At 34.0% G+C, this 8,171-nt stretch overlaps 1 pseudogene; it reads right to left on the bottom strand.

The window, feature by feature from the left end:
• Positions 1-4,544: 4,544 nt before the first annotated feature.
• LOC125842615 (kirola-like) lies at positions 4,545-7,458 on the bottom strand (annotated as a pseudogene).
• Positions 7,459-8,171: the final 713 nt, after the last annotated feature.

The following is an 8,171-nucleotide window of genomic DNA, read 5'->3' as shown; positions in this document are numbered from 1 at the left end:
CTTGTGGTGTTAATTAGTATATTTTTATTATTGGTATTGAAGAATGTTTATCCTTAGTCTAGTTATATACTATTATTTGCCTTAGACTTGCATATTTTGGAGTTGATAGGCCTTAGAATCTCCCCGATGTTGTTTTGGACTGCTTAGCTCCCTATACATGTATGTAGGTGACTTGGGTCTAATAGAATGAATTGTAGATTAAGAGATGATGCAGTTTTGATGACATTTTAGCCATGGTTCCCCTTTTCTATTGCCAGGTGATTCACGATTGAGGTATACGGTAATGTTCAATGGTTTGGGATTGGATTCAGTTCAAGCTTTGAGTATATGATTGATTTTCTTGGAGTAAACGGACTTCCATGGTGGCCTTATATCGATGATGTTGAATTGAGACCTTTCAACGTACTATTATTGGTCACAGATACATGGCTGGTCACTAATCTACAACCATAGTCTGAGATTTGGGTTCTTTATCCTTTACAGAGTTGATACGTGTTTGTTAGATCCTATTGCATACATTTTGGAGGTATATCCGTCGTTATAGGTCCTTTCTACGCACTCTTTCTTACTTGGTGGCCTATCCAAGGTTCGAAGTTCGGACTACACACTATATGGATATTTTGGGAGGTCTATCCATAGTTCGAAGTTGGGGCTACACACTTTCTAACTCTAGACTCACTAGGTCCTATTCTTAACAAATGTAGCTATTATGTATACGTGTTAGGCTAATGGGTGTTTGTTCAGCTTTTTACTTAAACTTGTGCCGGAATGTACCTTATGGGCTTATGGGGTCCAGTTAGGTTTTAGCTAGTATTTACTTACTTAATTTCATTTCCTTAGTATGCTCATGTGCATTTGCATTAGTTTTCCATTCTTTGACTTCAGTTGCGAAATTCTCACATTTCATATTACCCTTACTTTTCTTGCCCAGTCGGTCTATGATGCCTATTGAGTCCATGTAATTTTTGTACTCATGATGCACTCTACATTTGTCTCGTGATGCAGGTCTGAGTACCATCTATCAACGTTGAGATTGAGCCTTTAGTTGCCGCATTCAGAGGTGAGAGTGAGCATATGGCATTCTGGATCTTACCTATCTCCATCATTATTTTATTTACTAAGCATTTGTATTTTGAGACAAGTCATTTGTTTTTGCCCCACTTTTGGGGCTTGTATTCTTTTATTTAGTAGCTTTGTACTTGTGACTTTAATTTTATGGGAGGGGTTTTTTAATTCATGTATTTATTGATTTTTTTCCGATGTTTGTCTTGTTAATTGTGTTAAATTATTAATTCCTCTTTGTTTCTCCTCATATACCCATTACATGTCATTTTGGAATATGGGTTGGCTTAATTACTGGTGGGTTATAGTAGGTGCCATAAGGACTTGAGAAATTGGGTCATGACACTAGCCCTCATAATCACAATTTGAAAATATGATTAAGTGTCGAAAGAATGAGGCCGGTCTTTCATTCAGAGACTAGATAGGTGACCTTGACAAACACGGGACCCAGTCTGTGATTGTGGAAGGTAAAGCCCCCAAGCTTTTGCAAATGTGGCGCCTAGACTTGAACATGAAGGGTTGATAACGCTCAACTACACTTCATCCAATACTAAGTGTAGGCGATCGCAATCTAGTATAAACCTAACGAAGAGTTGGGTCGATTCCACTGGGAGTGATAAGGTAGAGAAATCAATTACGATATAAAAGACATGTTCTAATTGGTTGTAGGAATAGAAATTATCGAAATTATTGAAGTAAATCGAAGGGGTTGACAACAAGTGTCAAATAGGGGGGATAAGGTTTGTCAATTAACAACTATGAAAAATAGGGGAGTAATCAAGTTGAAAAGGATACTTGGAATGTGATCGATTAATTGCCAATTTCACTATACGGGTGATTACTAATTACAATAAGTCGCTTAATCTTAGTGGGTAGTCTAGGATTTAGATGTAATGGCCATCTCTTGATCAACTATCATGAATCAAGTGAGTTCTCTCGAACCTCAACAAGCATCATACTAAGAACAGCCCAAAACCTCAATCCATCTACTCTCTCGATCTAGATAGATAGGATCGAATTTAAATTCACTCTCTCGAGCTGAACCGATAACAACCCAATCATCAATTGGTAACCTTAATTCTAAAACCTCTTTCTCAAGCAAGCATAGAATACTACGCTAGAACTGCATTTGCAACTACAATCATAAGTTAAAACTCAATTACCAATCGAATCCACTTCAAAACAGCAATTAAATCAGTAATTCCTAACACCCATAAGCTAATTATGACAATTAATCACATAATCACACCCCCAAGAATGGGGTTTTAGCCACACATCATAAAAAGTAAGAAATTAATACCAGTTACGTTCTCCATAAGTTGGGTATTAATCTCTGAATCTTTACAATGCTTTATTTTATCTTCAAATCCAAAACCCAACTCAAAAGCTACTAGAAAACTCCTAAAAACTAAGAAAAGCAATGTCTCTAACGAAATCTCAAAGTCTAACAATGGTAAGATATGGCAGGATTTGACCAGATCTCCTTTTCTCTTTTTGAAATTCAATTTATACGTTCCCAGATTTTGGCCTTCTAGGTCACTCGGGGGAGTTAGTCGAGCATCGCTGACCAAGTCGGTGATGCACCAATTGCTCCTTTCCATCGCCGGTTTGCCTTGGCTCATCATCCTTCAGACTATGTAACTTCAAGAGATCAAAGTCTTTGTCACTGATCCATTCAGCGGTTCGCCAAAAGTCCAAATCCATTGCCAACTTGGATTCTCCCCCAGGCTAGCAGTCTGGAATATTAGGCGAGCTAAAGTGCCACTAGGCGATTCGTCGAGTGGCTTTGGCAATTCTCAGCATTTACTATCTTCAGCCTTTTTCATCTTTTTCGCTCATTTTTGCCCGGTGTTGTCCTTACCTTGCTATTTTGCCTTTATATCTGCAAATTAGCATTCAAACATTAGTTTAGAGCACAAAATAGGCATCGAGGACACTAATACTATGAATAACAAGCCCTAAATGAGTCAAAATCCAAGACTCATCAAGGGTCAGCCCCCTTGGACTATGAAAATGCGGTGCAAGTCCTACAAACGTGATGGCCAACTCTACTAGCCTCCACAAGCATGACACTAAGCTTAAGATCGTGGAGAATGAATTTGGCTAAAGATGCACGAATGTGAAGAGGAATAGGGGTTGCACCAGCTAATGCAGACCACCTAGTTCCACAAGGCTTAAAATCCATTATGGGGTGCTAAGGATTCGTTCAGAACCATGTGCAAGTGAATGAACTATGCTACACAACTGAATTCGGCATTTCGGACTCAATAGAGTAATCAAAACATCCACCCAATGTTTTCTCGACAAACAGTGTGTCCCAAATCCATACCTAAACTCCATTTTAAGTCTTCTAAAAATGATCTCAGAAGCATCAAGATCCGCACTGAAGATCCTTCTGGAGCAAACTCAATGTTCCAGAGTTAAAGGAACCATTAGAGTTGCATTGTGAAATCGTCTACCTGAAGTTTCAACCGAAGTCAACCATTCAAACATTTAAAGCTCCTAAACATGGAAACTTGCACAAAAACCAAATAAACTACCAGGTGACCGTACTATTTAACCCTCCAAGTCCTAAATGACTTTGGGTTGCTATAGGAATACTCTAAACATCAAAAAGAAAGCAATAAAGGGAAAACGATCTAGACGATCATTCATATTTGGTGTTTTCTTATAAATTAGATTTTGATATATCTTTGTGTTTAGTAATTAAACCAACATTTTTTGTTTAAAGGAAAGGAAAAGGAATTCCTAGAGTAAGAGTGGAAATATGGTATAAATAGAATCAAACTCAAAGTTAAAATAGTATCGAGGAGAGGGAGAGAGCAAATGGGGATAGACAAAGAGAGAAAGGGGATGGAGAGATGGGAAGAAAAGAGAGAGAGAGAGAGAGAGAGAGAGAGAGGTGAGGAAATCTAGTAGAAAACAACTAAGTGATTAATAATTATCTAATTATTTTTCTTTATAGTGAGTTCTAGTAGATATGGTAAGGATGTTTTGTCTAATTAGTACTTTTAAATATTAAATTGTAGGTGTTTGTTTACTTTAAATAATTAGTTATGAATATTTTACCGCACAACATCAAAATGATTATAGAAATCACAATTTACAATTAAAAAAGTCATGTCTCTATTAAAAATTAAATAATAACTTATAATTCTTTTAAGAGAATACAAACCAAATTAACCAAAGAAATGAATGTTTTTAAAAACTATCTGACTAATTTAGTCCATATAATATTTCCATCTGAGTTTGCATAAGCACTTGAAAAAGCCCATCATATATGTATAATTAACATTGAACACGCTTACATACACAAATCGTGAAACATATATCACACCAAACAGTTCTATTAATTCATAAAAGGATTTACAATATTTCATCAAGCTCCTGAAACATAAATCACACCAAGTAGTTTTATTTATTAACAAAATGTTAGGATAGTCATAATATTTTATCATGTTATTAGGAATGGGGAATGATATCTATTTCCCAACATGGCGAGTCTCAAGGTCCTTGATGAGACTAATAAGAAACTCCATAATATCAAGGGGCACTGGAGTATTTTTCATTCAATTTCTCGTACACAAGAGTCCAAGTGATTAAGTTTTCCTTTGCAGTCAAAGTAATTGTCATTGACTTGTATAGTTCAGTCATATGTCTTTCAATAAAATTGAAGGTATTAGACCAAACAAACAGAGGAACTGATATTTCTCACTACGGTATTTACTCTTGAAATACAGGGTAAGCGAACCAATGGCATGCTCTTGCAAGAAATTTGTGGGCAGGCAAAAGAACTTATTGTCCGTCAGGCAGGAGCGCAGGGTGAGCTCATGCTCGAGAAATTTGTAGACGCCGTCAAGTATCTTGTAGGCGTGAATGAGTTGCCCGAAGAGGAGCGAAACGCGTTGTGGCACTTCTTCGACGGTCCCAATAAGCCTGGCCTGCCGACCTGCTCTAAAGAATTCATGATTTATATATGTTTCAGGCCGATGGATTGATTTTTCCACATCATCTATATGTAGGACTTGTTTGGAATGCCGCTCTTTTCCTCCTGTTATCAAACCAAGTATATTAAGGATAAAAAGGAAGAAAAAGTACACACATTTAAGTTCATAATTGTTCATGATACACACACTATGTATATATATTTAAACATATATATAAACACACTTAAGTTAATGTAATAAATTACCCAGTGAAATGTGATGTTATTTAACAATAACATTATAATCTAAAATGCTAATAGTTCTTTACAATTTTAATTTAGTGGTTTTTACTATAAATGAACATACTGCAAGAATTTTATCTAGAGAATTTTTTTGTGACTGTTAACTCAAAATATTGTTATTTATTCTGTCCCTTTTTATGAACTTTTACTATTTCAAGAATCATTTTTTGTTTGATTATGATTTCTTGAACTCTTTTAGAATATTTTTTCTATAGTGAGTTCTAGTAGATATGGTAAGGATGTTTTGTCTAATTAGTACTTTTAAATGTTAAATTGTCGGTGTTTGTTTACTTTAAATAATTAGTTATGAATGTTTTACCGCACAACATCAAAATGATTATAGAAATCACAATTTACAATTAAAAAAATTATGTCTCTATTAAAAATTAAATAATAACTTATAATTCTTTTAAGAGAATAAGACAAAATTAACCAAAGAAATTAATGTTTTTAAAAAGTATCTGACTAATTTAGTCCATATAATATTTCCATCTAAATTTGCATAAGCACTTGGAAAATTCCATCATATATGTATAATTAACATTGAACAGGCTTACATACACAAATTGTGAAACATATATCACACCAAACAGTTCTATTAATTCATAAAGAGATTTACAATACAACCAATACTTCATCAAGCTCCTCAAACATATATCACACCAAGTAATTTTATTTATTAACAAAATTTTAGGATAGTCATAATACTTCATCATGTTAATAGGAATGGGGAATGACATCTATTTCCCAACATGGCAAGTCTCAAGGTCCTTAATGAGACCAATAAGAAACTCCATAATATCAAGGGGCATTGGAGTATTTTCATTCAATTTCTCGTACATAAAAGAGTCCAAGTGATTAAGTTTTCCTTTGCAGTCAAAGTAATTGTCACTGACTTGTATAGTTCATTCATATGTCCTTCAATAAAATTGAAGGTATTAGACCAAACAAATAGAGGAACCGTTATTCCTCACGGCGGTATTTACTCTTGAAATATAGGATAAACCAACCAGTGGCATGCTCTTGCAAGAAATATGTGGGCAGGAAAAAGAACTTGTTGTCCGTCAGGCAGGAGCGCAGGGTGAGCTCACGCTCAAGAAATTTGTAAACGCCGTCAGGTATCTTGTAGATGTGGACGAGTTGCCCGAAGAGGAGCGAATCGCGTTGAGGCACTTCTTTGACGGTCTCCGTACGCTTGGCCTGTCAATCCGCTCTAAAGAATTCATGATTTATATATGTTTCAGGCCAGTGGATTGATTTTTCCACATCGTCTATATGTATGACTTGTTTGGAATGCCGCTCTTTTTCTCTTGTTATCAAACCAAGTATATTAAGAATACAAAGGAAGAAAAAGTACACACATTTAATTTCATAATTGATCATAATACATACACTATGTACATATATTTAAACATATATATAAATACACTTAAGTTAATGTAATAAATTACCCAGTGAAATGTGATGTTATTTAACAATAACATTATAATCTAAAATGCTAATAGTTCTTTAGAATTTTAATTTTATGATTTTTACTTTAAATGAACATACTACAAGAATTTTATCTAGAGAATTTCTTTGTGACTATTAACTCAAAATATTGTTATTTACTTTGTCCCTTTTTATGAACTTTTACAATTTTAAGAATCATTTTTTTTTTTTGTTTGATTATGATTTCTTGAAATTTTTTAGAATATTTTGAACTATTGATAATACTCTACGTACACTTCTACTAATCGAAACTAGGTGTTCTTACTTTTGATCTCCAAAATTTAACATAAAATGATGTGAACCTTTTAAGAATATGTGTAAAACCATCTTCTCATAATACTTTTTTCCTACTTAATTTTGCTTTTACGCCTTATTTTCACAGACATATGTAAGATAAATTACAAAATGAAAAAAGGGAGAGAAAACTAATTCATTTCTCACTTCTATTAAAGTCAATTGAAATATGAAATTAATTAGAGGCTTACCAAGAATATATTTCCAGCTAGCAATAGAGTTAGTTTTTCCCAATTGACCTTCATGGAACGTAAATTTTGTTATCTTATAAGAAGATATGTCGTATGTTATGTTTTGTGTGGACTTGATTTGAAGTGCTCATGAAGCAAATGTCCAACACACTTTATCTCTATTTGAGAGATCAACTTACCTTTTAAACTCATTTTCTTATAAGTGAAAGTGATTTCCTAACTGGAGAAGGTTTACAAATTTAGTGAGAGACATTCTCACCCTTATATAGAATGTAAGTTGTCAATAAATAAATTATTTGCATGATTGAACATTTTGTTAATCTAATCATCTTAATCGGGCAAAGTCAAGTGGGAGCAAGAAGGGTTTCATCCAAACCCCCTTTGATAAAAAAAAATATATGTTGTATATTTATGGTTAAAAGAATTTCTATGTATATACAATAGTTGTTGACTATCATTCCCTTTTTAGTGCATTTACCTATTCATATTTTGTACTAACTTAGTAAAAATTTTGACTATGTCATTGATGTTGACATGTCATTATTTAATACCAAAGCTTCAGACCTAATATTTTTATGAAATAGGAATAATTATTATGTACATATAATAAGAATTTCTTTTCGGCTTCGCCCAATTAGTGGTAAAATATTTAATGAAATAAGTTTATGGATGGAAAGATCACAACATAATATGTGTATCCCACTGTGTATCTTTCATGTATCACTTTTGTTCCTGAATTTTGAAGAACCACTACAAGAAAATAGCAAAATTGTGACAGACGATTCTGTCACAAATCCGTCACAAATGCTAATGTGTGACGGATTTGTGACGGAAAAATGGACGTCCCAGAACCTGGGGTCATAAACTCATTGTGACGGATTTCAATTCCGTCACACATTTATTGT

The sequence above is a fragment of the Solanum stenotomum genome, chromosome 10 (genome assembly GCF_019186545.1).
Source record: "Solanum stenotomum isolate F172 chromosome 10, ASM1918654v1, whole genome shotgun sequence".
Taxonomy (NCBI): Eukaryota; Viridiplantae; Streptophyta; class Magnoliopsida; order Solanales; family Solanaceae; genus Solanum; species Solanum stenotomum.
Note: the sequence above shows the minus strand (reverse complement) of the source record. Positions and strands in the feature narration are given on the sequence as shown.